Source organism: Nesoenas mayeri (assembly GCF_963082525.1).
Source record: "Nesoenas mayeri genome assembly, chromosome: 2".
NCBI lineage: Eukaryota > Metazoa > Chordata > Aves > Columbiformes > Columbidae > Nesoenas > Nesoenas mayeri.
In genome coordinates, this window is record NC_137543.1 from 3,690,225 (window position 1) to 3,705,246 (window position 15,022).

A 15,022-nucleotide genomic window follows, 5' to 3' on the forward strand; every position below is an offset into this window, starting at 1 on the left:
AATTAAAAAGAAAGGAAAAAAAAAAAAAATAAAAGATGCTCAGCAAATGCTACCAGCTCAATTTCATGTCAAGAGCTCCCCTCTTAATTTTCTATGTGTCAACTCACCTGACCTTCACATCGCACTGCACATACAAATAAAGAGGAGAGAAGATGAAGATCAGGATCTATTTATGTTTGACCCAGCCTTTTTTTGGACCTGATTCTGGCCCCGCACACACCAGTGTTAAATCTGGGTGACAACTCTGATATCCATGGTGAGGCAGGTGTGTAAAAGGTGTGGGTTGCAAGAGAAGTATCAGGTCCTTCATATCCAGTGCAATACTTTGAGGATAATTAATGAGGCAACAGCAAAAGGCAGTGCCTACACTAGAACAATTTACAAATGAGCTCTTCTGGGAATGACGGTGATGAAGGTGGGAGGATGAAAAGAAGGTGAAAATCTTCTGCCAGCTACTAACATCCATCTGGAAAAGGAGGAGATGAAGCAAGCAAATGAAAAACAAGATGTATAAACTCCCCAAGGACCCATCATCCAGTCATATAATCCATCACTTCACTATTCTTACACTACTGCACAAGGTATTTCTTCCTATGCAGGGGTCCTTGCTGGAAATGCTGGTGTGGAGTGGTTCTACTTTCCTGTCTAAATACAAAAGATCTGCTGATCATCAGCTCTTGCAACATCAAGAAAAACAGACGTGCTCTAACCTTTCCTAATCTAGTTCTCTGCATCACTAGGATTAAGCGGGTAACTAGCCAACATCAGCCAGACTAGTTCTACTAAACTACTCTTGTTCTCAGCTTAGAGTGAGGATCTTGATTCCACTTGGTTTTCCCTGGCGCAGGCTTTTTATCCATCATGATTCTCCTCTCCACATCAGTGATTTCTGCTGGTGTGAAGGCAGAGAAGCAGAGACCCACCATGCAGTATACACACAAGAACCCTCTGTTTAGGGTGATTAGGCAGTATGCAGAGGTGTGGGAGCACAATTAAAGTTGTTGTTAGATTGGCACAGTACCAACACCTATTGCTATAGTCATGGAGATTAGATGGTTTCTGACATAGCAAGGGCTTAGCACAGGAGAAAAACAAAACAAAACAAAACAAAACAAAACAAAACACAATTATACATGAGTTTGGGAATGGAACAGGCAATCCTCTAAGGACTTGTCTACACTGTTTTGTTGGCAGGCATGAGGCTGCTCAACCTGAACCTTCAGTCAGCAGAACACCATGAAGCTGAGGCTGCTGCAGCTCTGTTCCAGGCTACCGAGCCTGCTGCAAAGCAAAATATATCAGGCAAGGCTCAGTGCTATGCTTATATGGAGTCTGGCCAGCTCAACACATGGGCAAAGCAAGCATATGTCCATTGACTCCAGGTCCACCGTCAGTACAGGTTTACTCCACAGAGCCCACCACAAAGAAGAGACACACAACCCTGATATATTGGGATCTGAGATGAATTGTCCCTGCAGTCTCAGGAGCTGGGGAAGATCCTCTTTACTTGCATATTTTGACCAAGGGCACCTCACATATTTTAAATCTCATTGGGGTGAATTAAAGAGGAAGAAAACTTTCTCCATACCACTGCAGTGAACCCCACAGGAGCTATTGGGAGGGCTGGCACAAGAGCTCAAGGGATCTGAGACAAAAATTTAGTGACACATTCAATGGCTTGAATGCCCAACTGGCATATATACCCAAAGGAGTACAGGTTGATTGAGGGATCTTTACTGGATGCAAATCAGCTACAGACTGGAAGCCAAACTGCACTGCAGTGTGGTGCTACCTCTCTGCAATGTCCCCTCCCTACTGACCACATTGGCTCCGACACATCACTACCCCAGCATGTCTGTACGCTTTCCTTGAATTTGCTCAGTGAAGCAGGAGGCTTGGGACCCTTCAAAACTACACCACAAATATGTACAAAGGGTCTGGATGCTGAGCCTGGTTCAACTTCCTGAAGTTATGGAACTGGATTCCATATCTTAGTCCTTTTAACTGCCAGCAATTGTGCAGAAGTTGCAGGAACAATGTGGCACAGAGCCTCACCAATGCATCCAGCAAGGATCTGCATCTCACTCACCTAGAGTTTTCAAAAATGCTCGTAAAAAGTGTTATAGCTCACATGTGGATTCTTCCTCTAAACTTCTACAAACACTTGGATCACTGCAATTTTAACCATCAACTCATGTGCCTCTATTCCCATCCTGAGCATTTACTCCTGCCAAATATTTGTGGAAGGTTAGAAGCGTTTTTTTGGGGAACTAGGTAATCAGGAAGAAATTTCAATGAAAATATCAACATTTTGATTTGTCTTCCATCAAACAAAATTGAAATTAGACATACTCCAGACACCTCGAGTGTTGAAATATCGTATCCTACACCTTAAAAACTGAAATGTGGAAGGGACTTTCTTCTGGGAACAGAAGCCTCTGATTTAGTTAAGACTGGAATAGGATATGAAAGAGAGATGCAATCTCCAGTATGAAGCCACAGTTTCTTCCTTTGCCACTTGTGTTTTGTTTCTGCCCTTGCAGAACCCAGGTGGGCAACAGCCCTGCCCCACCTCAGAGGTGCATGTTCCTGATAAAAGCACCATGAAGTGTGAGCTCCTCAGATGTGAATTGCTCCTCACTCACCCCCTCCAAGTTCACTCCCAATCCTTTTTATCTCCCTGCTACTCCCCTCAGGGCAATATGAGTTCACATGGCACAAATGGTGGCCTGGGATGAGCATCGATTGTGACATTTGATTTAAGTAGGTCTCATTTCAGTGACTTTTCATGGGTAGCTGGATAAAAGTGGGGGAGGAGCTCCATTAAAGCAAAAAACAGCCCGACATATAGCTCACTCCTAAACCATCCAAGAGAAACTGAAGAAATGGCATTAGAATTTGAAGACATGAGCAGACTATAACCCTATGTGTCCAACACAGTAACCCTAAATCCTCTCTCTCCCACATGTTCTCTGACGTCCCTCCATCCCCAACAACCTCATGTTATTTCACTTCCTTTGCTATCCTCAACCCACATCACCCGTAATCCTCTCCTAGATCCTCCATCAGCTAAGTAAGAGTCTGCATGTACTAGACCATTCCTAGGTCAGATGTTTGCACATTGGCAAAGCATTGCACAAATGACAACCGGCCAAGTAGTAGCCAGATGGGTGGGTAACAGCTGGTGTCTATCTGCAGTCCTTCCCACAAAAACAGACCCTGATCTGCACCTCCTTCTTTATCCTTCAGCCAGACTTTCATAAACCCCATGCTCACTGGAAAGACTCTTCCTTAGGAGATGCCACAAACCTTATCTCTTCTTCCTACAGAGACTGGTGGAGTTTTTGTTGGCATCATGGGGGTGAATAACTATAAAAAACACTGTCTGCAATAAAAGCAGGAGCTTGCTAATTTGGGATTAATAAGATCTAAAGGCTTAGGCCCATGTAATAGCTTAGGATTCTCCCTTCTTTATTCATTATTAAGGTTTCTCTGTTCTCATCTTCCTTTCCCCATCCCCCACTTCTTCTCTTTGGCAAACGAAGCATCATTTATTTTATTTCCTCTGACTAATTAAACCCCATGACAGAAGGTGGTTGGCTGCGGTATGATCTGAGCTTTGCAAGAGAAATTTCCTTGGAGGAGAATGAGTGGGGAAAATGAGGTTGGTTTAAACGCAACAGTAATATCAAGAGAAAAAGAGCAAAGCATTCTAAAGGTAAGAGAGAAATCAGTCCTATGGGAGTTTCCGCGCACCACAGCTGAGGAGCAAACTGGTTGTCTGCAAAAGGCAGGCTAGCAACAGGATCTACACCTGCTTGGGCTGGAGATGATCCCAGATGGCCTGTCCCTCACCACCTCCTCATGTCTGTTGGTGGGTGCCATCCAGAAACACCCTGAAACACAGATGAAGCCATGTCTGGCTGGAGCTGGAGAGAAAACCCTGGCCTAGAACAGAGCAGGATGTTATATGTCGCAAGTCCTGCAATTCTGTCACCAAGCATGACAAGGGAGGAGAGAAGCAATCAATGACATCAGCTGCGATGGAAATAACGAGTGCTACTGCCCGAGGCTGCTTGCTGTCCTACCACTTCATCACTCTGCCTAGCAGGGCACAAGGACGCTACTCTTTTTCTTTCCAATTTCACTTTGCTTCCTTCTTCTATTTCCTTCTTTTCCTTTCTCTCTCTCTCTTTTTTTTTTTTTCTTTGTCTTCTTCCATCCCTTCCTTTGGCCATTTTCCATGATATATTCTGCCTTTTATTCTTGCTCTTAATGCATCTCTCTGGCTCTCCTCTCTATACATTTTCTGCATACCTCTCTTTCCTTCTCTTACTTTCTTCACAACACTGTGAGAAGCGATTTCATTTGAGTCGTGCTTGTTCCATTACCCTGCTCTGGCTCCAGGGTCAAATAGGCTCCAATTAGAACAAAGTCAAAAATGCTATTTCTTAATGCTATGGAGTTTGCCTGAGTCCTTACAAGCAAACTGTTCTTTCTGCTTTTTCCATCCTTGATACTGAGAAGGGCTGTACAAAGTCTTTATAAAATCATACTAACGAAGTCACTGAAAAATTGAACATCTATTTTTCTCCCAAATCAAACACAGATGTACAAGTTTGGAATTTGGGGTTCTGGGCTTTGTTTGTTTTTAGAAATGTGTTTGCTATTCAGAATGGTTGCCTTGAGCCTGATTTCCTACACATTTGAAATTAAAGACTCCTTAAGTCAGAAAATTTCAAGAGTACTAGTTACAAGGGACATCTAGAGCTTTCTAATCCAATTTACTGCTTGGAGCAAGGCTATCACTAACATCAGGTGAGGTTGGCCATGGTTTGTCTAGAGGAACCTTGGGAATTCTCAAAGATGGAGAGTCCTCATTCCTCTGGGGACCTGTCCAGGGCCATGTCACTCTCCTGGTGACAGGGGTTTTCCTAAGTGCACATATGAACCTCTCAAGTTACTGTGAAAACACAAGTGAAAGGAGATTGCTTTTATAATTTTTGTAATTGCCACTTCCATGCCTGTAGGTTCTGATTAGATTGCCCCATACATTCAATTTTGCAAGACCAAGCATGTCCAATTCCCTCTACCTCTTCGCTCATAGGTCATCAGCTCAAAACAATGAGACTCACTCTACTCTTCTGACAAAGAACTGGACCAGGTAGATGTGATTTACTCTGAGAATTGCTCAGGAACCCTTCAGTGTGCCACTGGCCTAAAGGCTTTTCACAATTCTTGAGAAGCTTTTTAAGCCACATTGTATTGATTTTGTTGCAGTTTGGACAACTCTTGTCAAAGCAGAAAGCTGGTTGTTAAAATTGCTGGAAAATAATGCTTTTACCAGTACTCACAAAAATGAACAGCTTTCTAAACAAGGGGTTGTATGTCAGTGCTGTAAGAAAACAACTGAAGAGGGTTGAATAGCAAAGGGGTGAATGTGCTCTTGTCATCTGCCAAAAAATCCTGGTTTTTCATGTTGTGTTGTTTTGTTTTAATCCCTGTTCTGTTAGATTCTGCGTTTCTCATTCAGGCTCAGACCCTTTGTATATACACATATATACAGTGGTGGTATGATACAGCACCAGCTGTATACTCTACCCCAGCGCAACCAGTTGACAAAAGGACAGCAGCCACCCCATAGGGCAACAATCCACAGCAATACACAGTATCTTTTAGGGACTTTGGTAATGAGTGATGCTATGACACCTTCACCCAGGTGAGAACCAGGCTCTTAACATACCTCAGCTGACAAAGGTGTAGCTGATGTCTGTGTCCACCCCCAATGACTTTGCAGAACCAAGAAGAACAAATCCTTGCACTTGCCTGCAGAAGAAGCAGATGCAAGGCAAGGTATCACAGGGAGCAGACCCAAGGAATAAGAAGATCCTGTTCATATTCCATCACTCTCCTGACCATTATGCAGTGCCCAATGAAAGTATCACTGATTTCCAGCTGTCTGTTCATGCCAGGGCATGGCAGTTGCTGAGACCCATGGTAAAACTACAAATACAGATGGAGCTGCTCAAGGGAAGACTCAGTTTTCCCCTCTCAGAAGAAATATTTCTTGCAGAAATTGCAAGACAAAGAAAGAGGATGAGCATGACAAAAGCTCTTTTGGGTGGACCCCCAAAAAATGGGCAGTAGCAGAGATGTAGTAAAGGTACCATTGGGCCACAGCTGAAATGAGCTTTTCTGGTTGGTCAGCACTATCAAAGGAACTACAGAGTTAATTCAACTCAAAGCAGAACAGTAGGGAAGAGACATCAAGCCATTTTTTCATAGAATCATAGAGTAGTTTGGGTTGGAAGAGACTTGAAAGATCACCTAGTCCAACCCCCGTTGCCATGGGCTGGGACAGCTTTCAGTAGATCAAGTTGCTCAAAGCCTTGTCCAACCTGACTTAGAATACTTCCAACGATGGGGTAGCCACAACTTCTCTGGGCAACCTGGTCCTGTGTCTCCCCACCCTCGCTGTAAGAAACTTCTTCCTTATATGCAATTTAAATTTACTGTCTTTCAGTTTAAAACCATTGCTTCTTGTCCTGACATTACAGGCCCTGGTGTTGTGGACTGGACCCTGGTCAGTAGGTAAGCACCACACAGCTGCTCACTGACTCCCCCTGCAGAAGGACTTGGGGGGATATAATCAGAAGTGTAACAGTACAAAAGTTTGTGGGTAGAGATAAAGATAGTTAAATAATTAGGAAAAAAAAAAAAAAAAATGATGCAAAAGAAAGCAAATGCTCACCACCAACCAACCAATGCCCAGTCAGTCCCAAAGCAATGGTAGCCAACAACCTCCAACCCTCCAATTTTGTTTTTGATGATAACGTCATATGGCAGGTAATGTCCCTTTGGCTATTTTGGGACAGTTGTCCTATCTGTGTCCCCTCCCAGCTTTTTCTGCACCCCAAGCCTCCTCACTGGTGGGGCAGTCTAAGGAGCAGAAAAGGTCTTGACTTTGTGCAAGTGCTGCTCAGCAGTAACTAAAACATCCCTCTGTTATCAACACTGTTTTCAGTACAAATCCAAATTATGTCCCCATACAAGGTACTGTGGAGAAATTGAACTTTATCTCAAACAAAACCTGTTTAAAAGTCTTTCTTCATCTTTCTTGTTACACTTGTTGAAAGGCCCCAATAAGGTCTCCCCAGAGCCTTCTCCATCATTTAACCTCTGAGGAGGACTTTGAGATCCCCACATGAAGATCATTTAGTCGCATCATTAACAAATAATCTCTTCACAACTTCTTTCTGGAACAACACAACATCCTTCCCAGCCCATGTCATTGCAAGGCAGGTCCAGAGGGTTACTACCTCATTTTGCTTCCTTTGTATCATAGCTACAGGCTTCTCATGTCAAAGCTAATAGTCACCCATTATCGGGAACACATTTGTGGTGCTGAGGGCCCTTTTTATGCAATTTGGCCAGTCTAACAGGCAATTCCATGTAATTACAGTACACAAAAATCACCCTGAGAGACATCTTAATGTGCTACTATTTATTAACAATTGCTAACTCTTCATTCAATATTGAGTCTGCTCTCAAGATACAACATGGCAATCTGCGTTTAGTAAACAGCCTTGATGAAGCTCTCAGAGCAGAAGAGTGGTCATGCAGCCTTTCGTTAATATGAACTGTCAGGATGATTTCCGTCAGGCTGGTGGGGAATTACAGGAGTTAACAGTACACATTATCTACCTGCCAGTCGTCAACGTCACAGTCAGCTTGCTGCCACTCATTGAACTACCAGACTCCTCTCCCAGTGTCTCAGTTTCCAGTCCTGATATCAAAGAGGGGTGGATCAGGCTCATATTAACTCTGCGGACCACTTTTCTCCTGCCCAGTCAGCTGTTACCAAACATGGTTGTGTCACCATCCCTGGAGGTGTTTAAAAGACATATAGATGAGGTTCTTAGGGACATATTTTAGTGGTGGACTTGACAGTGTAGGGTTAACAGTTGGACTTGATGATCTTAAAGGTCTTTTCCAACCAAAATGATTCTATGGTTTTATGAGTCTATGATTTTCACTAAACAGCTCGATGTCATTCTTTAAAATACACTGTGCTTTATTTCCCACCCCTTCCCCATTGTACTTTGCCTGGCCAGGCTACTAAAATGGCTATTTAAAAGGGCTCTGATGAATAGTTGTGAGCCACTTTGCATCCCTTTATAAGCTGTGGTTTGGGAACCAGCATACCAAGCAAGGGGACCGCATATGAGGAGAGGCGGGGGGGTCTATTCCCAGCTTGCCCACAGGTCAACTGTGTACACGTGGCTCCATCATTTAAGCCAAGCTTTTCAAAGTCCTCTCAACTGATCTGCTTTAGATTGCAAACACTGGCCTTAATTCTCGGGGGCCTATTTTAACCCCCCTGGAAATGGAAGAGAATAATGCTGCTCTCCATCTCTCTTCCAAAGCTTAATTCAGCTTAGATTTTTGATATGTGTAAATGCCTTAGGGGGTTCCTAGGGCTACATCAGGACAATCAAGCACCAGCATCTCATTCTCTGCTGTGCAATATTAACGTGGGGAGGTATAGAGGAGAGAGAGGAGAGAGCTTTTGCCTTAACTATTTGTGAGCTGGCCAGATGGAGTGTCTGCTTTTTAAGTCTTCACTTTTCATGCATATGGTAAGACTTGCCCTGTTCCAGTCTTTCCCTTTAAAGCACCCTGAAGAGAAAATAGAACTGTTTTCCACAGTAAAGCTGGTAATAATCAAAATGGCATATACCTCTATGGGTATGCACTCTTTCCTTCTGAGGCAACAGAGGCAGAATTGAACTTTAATCAGATTGTGCAGTACCACTCTCAAAGGCACTACAGTAAGCAGAAAAACTCAATCTCACTATGCTCATCCTAGAAAATGAAATGGTCCAGGACCAACTCTATTCCCCTGAGATGAAGTGATGTGGTATAGATAATATTCATAAAAACTCACCATTCAAAACAGAGGGCTCTCGTCTGTACTACCTAGTGGAACATCCATAGACCATGACATCCCCTGGACCACATTGGACATTGCTAGTTGGGACAAGTTAAGACACAGCCAGGAAATATTATGACAGTTAAACCATAGGGGCAGTTGTAGGACACTGCTATATCCTTTTCCATATAAATTATTATCATTATTATTACTATTACTATTGCTATTTCTATTACTATTGCTATTGCTATTGCTATTACTATTACTACTATTACTATAACTAACATTATTTTACAGTATACACATATGCTCTAACTACATTAAAAGCCTTCTTTACCACTCTGTTTTGCCTGGGATTGTCCCTTCTCTGCACTACACAAAGGATAATCAGTTCAAAGTTTCTAAGTGATTTACAAGCTGGCCCTTGCATTATCCATTTTTCCCTGGTTTCACAAGTGTGCTGTCATCTCCAGTAACTTTGCAGCAGCAGTGATGATCACCTTGCAGGGAAATGTGTTGAGATTTACACACAGTGAAAATAAAATAACTCCATGGCAGACTGGGAATGGAAAATAAGGGTGGAATCCAGACTGTGTTTATCCTGATTTAAGCAGTGTTTTGGTTCCATGCCAGGCGACAGCATTTCACCAAATCATTCCAAAACAGCCCGCTGTTTGTTTTACTTTATCAATGTCATGCTGATGAGTGATGCCAGACCGGCAGCTCTCACCACAGCATGGGACAACACTTGCCTCCTCTGTGCCCACACATCCTGCCCTTGGGAGAGACACAACTGAAGAACAGGGGAACACCTGAAGCCATGGAATCTGGAGGAAGAATTCTGCTAAAGATGCTCATATCACCCTGCTGCCTACCACCATGGAGAGCAAATGACTGTTTTTTCTTTCTCTTTCTAGCACCCTTGCCCACTGAAGTCCATCCTTTCAGAAAAGCTTCATTCAAAGCACAAGCCATAAACACCTTGTCCAGTTCTGGGGCCCTCAGTACAGGAAAGACATGGATCCATCAGAGAGGGGCCAGAGGACGTTACCAAGATGATCAGAGGGATGGAACAGCTCTGCTTGGAGGACAAGCTGAGAGAGTTGGGGTGTTCAGCCTGGAGAAGGCTCCAAGGAGACCTTATTGTGGCCTTTCAGTACTTAAAAGGAGCGTATAAGAAGGATGGGGATTTTTTAGAAGGGTGTGTTACAACAGGACAAGGGGTGATGGTTTTAAACTAGAAGGGCGGAGATTCAGGCCAGACATGAAGAATTTTTTTTACAATGAGCGTGGTGAAACACAGAACCAGGTTGCCCAGAGAAGTGGTGGATGCCCCATCCCTGGAGACATCCCACGCCACACTGGACGGGGTTCTGAGCAACCTGAGCTGGGTGAAGATGTCCCTGCTCATGGCAACGGGGTTGAACTAGATGACCTTTGAAGGTCTCTTCCAATCCAAACTATTCTGTGATTCTATTGTGTGAACACTTGTGCAAAGACTACACAAGCCACCCCTAAAACACCTCTTAAAACCTCTCTTCATTCACTCCCTTTGCAGATGTGATTCCTCTCCCGCAGGACCCAGGCAAAGGTTCCCATTTCTTACTGTTCTACCACTGAAGATGCATGCACTGGCAATGGCTTCTGACCCAAACTAAGGTTAAACCAACAACCTTGAAGGAAAAGATGTCTCCAGTTCATTATCAGTTCCCTGAGGCTTTCAGAGGCTCACTGGCAAGAGTTCTCTTCCAAAATGGAGATAAAGGGATTTCAGCCATTTAACAGATTGTCTGTACACTGTTATGATGATAACAACAGCTTTATTCCCATTGTAATCTGAAGAGCCCGTAGGATCCAGCATGTTTCCGCCCACCCAGTGCAATACACAGCTAGTTACTGGGAAGTTACTGGTGCTAATTCCCTCAACACAGAATCTCAAGGAATCAGCTTCTGGCCCTGACGCCCATCTCATTCACAGCTGAGTGACTGGGAAGTAAAACTGTAACAGCCCCTGGATTTACAACTGTACCACATGGTTATAAAAAAGACCAAAACGGGCCCCAGTAGTAGGATATTTCCCAACTGGGGAATGGCTAATGTGGTTGCCACATGTAGAAGAGCAAAAAGAACAATTTGTCATGAAAAATGAAAATGTTGTCTTGCTTGTGGGAAAATAGCAGAGTAATTTTTTTTTTTTTTTTTTTTTCACAGAATATATATTGAATATCTTCTGTATATCCTTGTGGTTAGTAGGGCAGGTAGGTAGTGAGCACTCGAGCTGCAGACTGTTGTGACTGACCATTATCACACACAACATAATCCCAGTTTCCTGCTTAGACAGCCCTGTCGTTTTAAGGGTATTTTCAAGATCAAATGTTCATCATTACAAGTCTGGCATTTGTTTTCCATGCATGTTGTCCATTTTTGCTTAAAGATTGACATTACTGCCAAAATCTGGCCAGTAGATTTGTCCATTCAGCTGTTCATAGATAGGAAGAGCATGAAAGGCATAAGCTTTTCAGAAACTGAGGTAATTTTGGTTTAAATAACTAGATATTTGTTGTAACAAAAAATAACGACTTAATTTCCACGTCTTACTGCATGGGAATTCAAGGACAACCTAAGCCTTTAGGCAGTGCACAACAGCACCCAGTGGTGTAGCAGCTTGCCAAAATTACCTAAAAAGGGATTTTCCACACCAAAATACTATGGAGATGGGCTCAGAACGGTATAAGAAAGACAAGCAACGCTGAATAGTTCAACTAACTCTTCAAACACAACATTCTTAGTCCTTGAAGTGCTTTGAAAATGAAGACAATCTCAATTTGCACTAATGCACTGACTCCCACCCCTGATGAGCCCATGAAACTCAGCCTCCATCACCCACTTGTTACCATTTTCAAACAAGCACCTTTGTGATGTCTCCCACGCCATCCTCTGCCTTGGGAGAAGCTCCCCAGAAAAGAGGAAAAAAAAAAGAAAACCAAAAAACTTAGAAAACTATCTAATGCTCTTGTTTTAAACCTCCTCTGTAAAGCCCTCCTTGGTGCAATGCCTACAAAACAAGCCTGACAACGGCAGATGTGCCACGACTTACTGCGGATCGTGATGACTAATGCCCTCGTGCTGTTTACATGTGCCCCCACACCCACCCAGATCCAAGCATCCTTGTATTTCAGCTGGAAATTTCATCTGTGTTTCTCCTATGTTGGGTTGGGGTGGCTTTGTGGCTCACTCAGATCTGAGCAGATTGAAGTAGTGCTCCACAGCTAAGACTCCCAGGTGATGCAGTGGTCCAAATAACACATGATAAAATACAAAATGACAGCGGATCAGGAGCTACATCAGGATACAGAAAGCAGGTGAAGTGGTCTCTCAGTTTATGGACAAACCCTGTGATTTTTCCAAATACATGCCCTAACCCACCAGATCTTCCCCATCTGCCTCCATTCTACTCCTCTACCTCCCAGCAACATGTCACATCTCTGCTACATTTTTCTCTTCTACATATCAAGAAGTGTCTGAAAAAGTGATCTGGTTTACACAATTATAAGTAAGATGGTGGGAAAAGACCTGACAAGCTCAGCTCATTCATTTCCCTGCCCCAAAACCATCTCAACCATTCCCAGACTGTTCAAGAAAACCTTTGCTGATGGAGGCTGGGCTCTTGGTGCTCGGCTATCCCTGCAGCCAGAAGGTTTTCCCTTGTGCCTAAATTAAATCTCTCTCACTGCAATTTGAGTCCAATCCTCACCAGACGCAGAAAGCCAATTACTCCCTTTCCACAGCTACCTTCTACCTATTTGAAGACTCTTTCCCCTCAGTCTTTTCTCCTTGAGAAAAAGAGTCAAACTGTCTCACAGACCCCACCTCCAACCACCAGTGTGGAGGTACCACATTAAACATCTCTGACACATCATCCTCTCCCACACACAAAATCACAGACTCCGACACCCACGTACCATACCAGTCATTCTCCTTGAACACAGAGCAGAGCATCCCGGAGAGGTACCACTCACCCACTTCGTTCACATTTCTGGCCCTCGATGGCTCAAATCTGCACACACTGAGTCTGAGAGGTGCTTTCTGAGCTTGTAACAAAGGAGAAAGTGGGAACTGGGAAGACCCTGGTGTCCTGGCTTAAATCCACACCTCCTTTCACAGAGCAGTAAGCTGTGGCTGGGTAATAGGGCAGCTGTCATGCTTGCTAAGCTGCCTTCATGGCAACAAGCCATTAAGCACTGCAGCTCAAAACAAGCACCAGACCCATCAGGAATGCCTGTACACATGGTACGTCAAACTTGCAGGGGGTGTCTTTAATTTCAACTGAAGACAAAAAACTAACCTCAGCCCTGGTCTCCTCCTAGGGTCACTTGGTTAGTGCCAGTGCTGCTCTTGCCTTTACACCGATGGCTGAATTTGGGTTAATATTACTCACGCTGAAGCACTGAATCCCACAAAGGTTTTTAAGCTCTCAGGCACTTGATCATGTTCCTCTCCCACGTCCCCTTCCGATGAAGAGACAGAGGGTGATGCAGCATTTGCCTGCAGAAGAGTCACTGCCAGGGCTGTGCGGAGCTCGCTGGCTCGCAGGGGAAAGAGCTGCAGACCCATGCTGCTGCAATCCCACCGCCTGGACTTTTCTGTTTTTTTTTTTTCATTGTGAGCTAAAGACCTGAGCAAATCCACGAGCACAGAGCAGAAACTCGGCAGAGGAAAGCTGTCGGCTCTGAATATCTACTGAACTACCCACTGGATCGACAGACAGCTGAATCCGCAGACAGCCGCGAAGGAGGCGGGATGCTGGATGACTGCTTATTATGCTGAGCCAAACCCTCTTATTATTACTATGTGTGCTACCTGTCTTCTTTTAATATATTCAAGTGTTGCCTCTCCTAGACGCACAGAACTGAAAGGGATTTCCTATTACTCTTGTCTCTGATTCCTTTCCTATATATATTCAAAAACCAATCACTTATTTGCTGATGGGATCCCTTCTTAAATACTGGGTACAGCATATAGCAATGGCAATCTGCATTTACATCTCCCAGCAAAATAACGAACCTGGGGTTACTCTGCTCCCTGGCACCTGGAGCCCAGCACAAGCCCTGTGAGAAATCCCCTTGTTCTAAAAACCCAGCATAAATCATCCGTACATCGACCCCAGATCCTCTCCAAACTCAAATGAGATTTAGCCCAAATCCACTCTGCGATCCATACTGACAGACATACTGGCAAACATTTAAAAGCAGGTGACTTTCAGCAAAGTGATGATGTAGGATCACAATTCAGGCTCCTCTGCTAAGAGGCCACATTTGAAAAATAATGCAATTCTTTTAAGAGGAAGTTAGACTGTGGTTGGTCCATTTGGCCATCTAAGGGCATCACATATCTGCTCTACCTCCTAATCATATTACAAGAGAGAGTTAGAGGAGAAAACCATCTGCCCAGCTGGTTTGTACTCTATCTATGCTATCAATGCCAACTGAAACTCAGGGGGACTATACTGAGTTTAGTGAAAAGAGCATCCCTGCTGAGTGAAGGAAAGACAAGCTTGTGATTTGCAGAATCACAGCCTGCTCCTACAGGCTTGCCACAGATGTCAGGGAAAGGCACCCTTGAGAAAACACAGCAGCTGCTCCTGCTGTGGAGCAGGAGATGGGCAAACCCCAGAAATCCCCAGCAGCACCTACACCATAACCTTCCCCAGTCCCACCACAAAGCTCTCCTGAGACAGGCAAGAGTCCAGCTGAAGTGTCTCTTCATCACTCCCGCTTTGGCCTCTACATATCTAGGGAGAGTCCAGCAGTAAGAACACAAATCCCCAGAAAAATTTAGGAAACATTTTGAATTCAAGGGCTCCCCAGCAAGAGGCACATTCAGCTCCCAAGAGACACTCCATGCACAGCAGCATCCCAGAGAGAACAGGGTGATTGCAGGAAGAGGTGCCAATGACACAAGCATGGGAGGCTTACAGAGAACCTGGACCTCAAAAGCCCGAATGTTTTCCACTCAGCAATGTTCACCCTGGCACAGCTCTTGCTAACCAAGCAAACAGAGGTTTCTAATGCTCTGTCAGGGAAATGACAG

General features: G+C 44.1%; 1 protein-coding gene across 1 annotated transcript in view; it reads right to left on the reverse strand.

The window, feature by feature from the left end:
* The window catches only part of ADGRB1 (adhesion G protein-coupled receptor B1), a gene marked incomplete at its 5' end in the record, with an annotated part of 209,848 nt that overhangs the window by 67,186 nt on the left and 127,640 nt on the right, over positions 1-15,022 (reverse strand). The gene's annotated exons all lie outside the window — the stretch shown is intronic.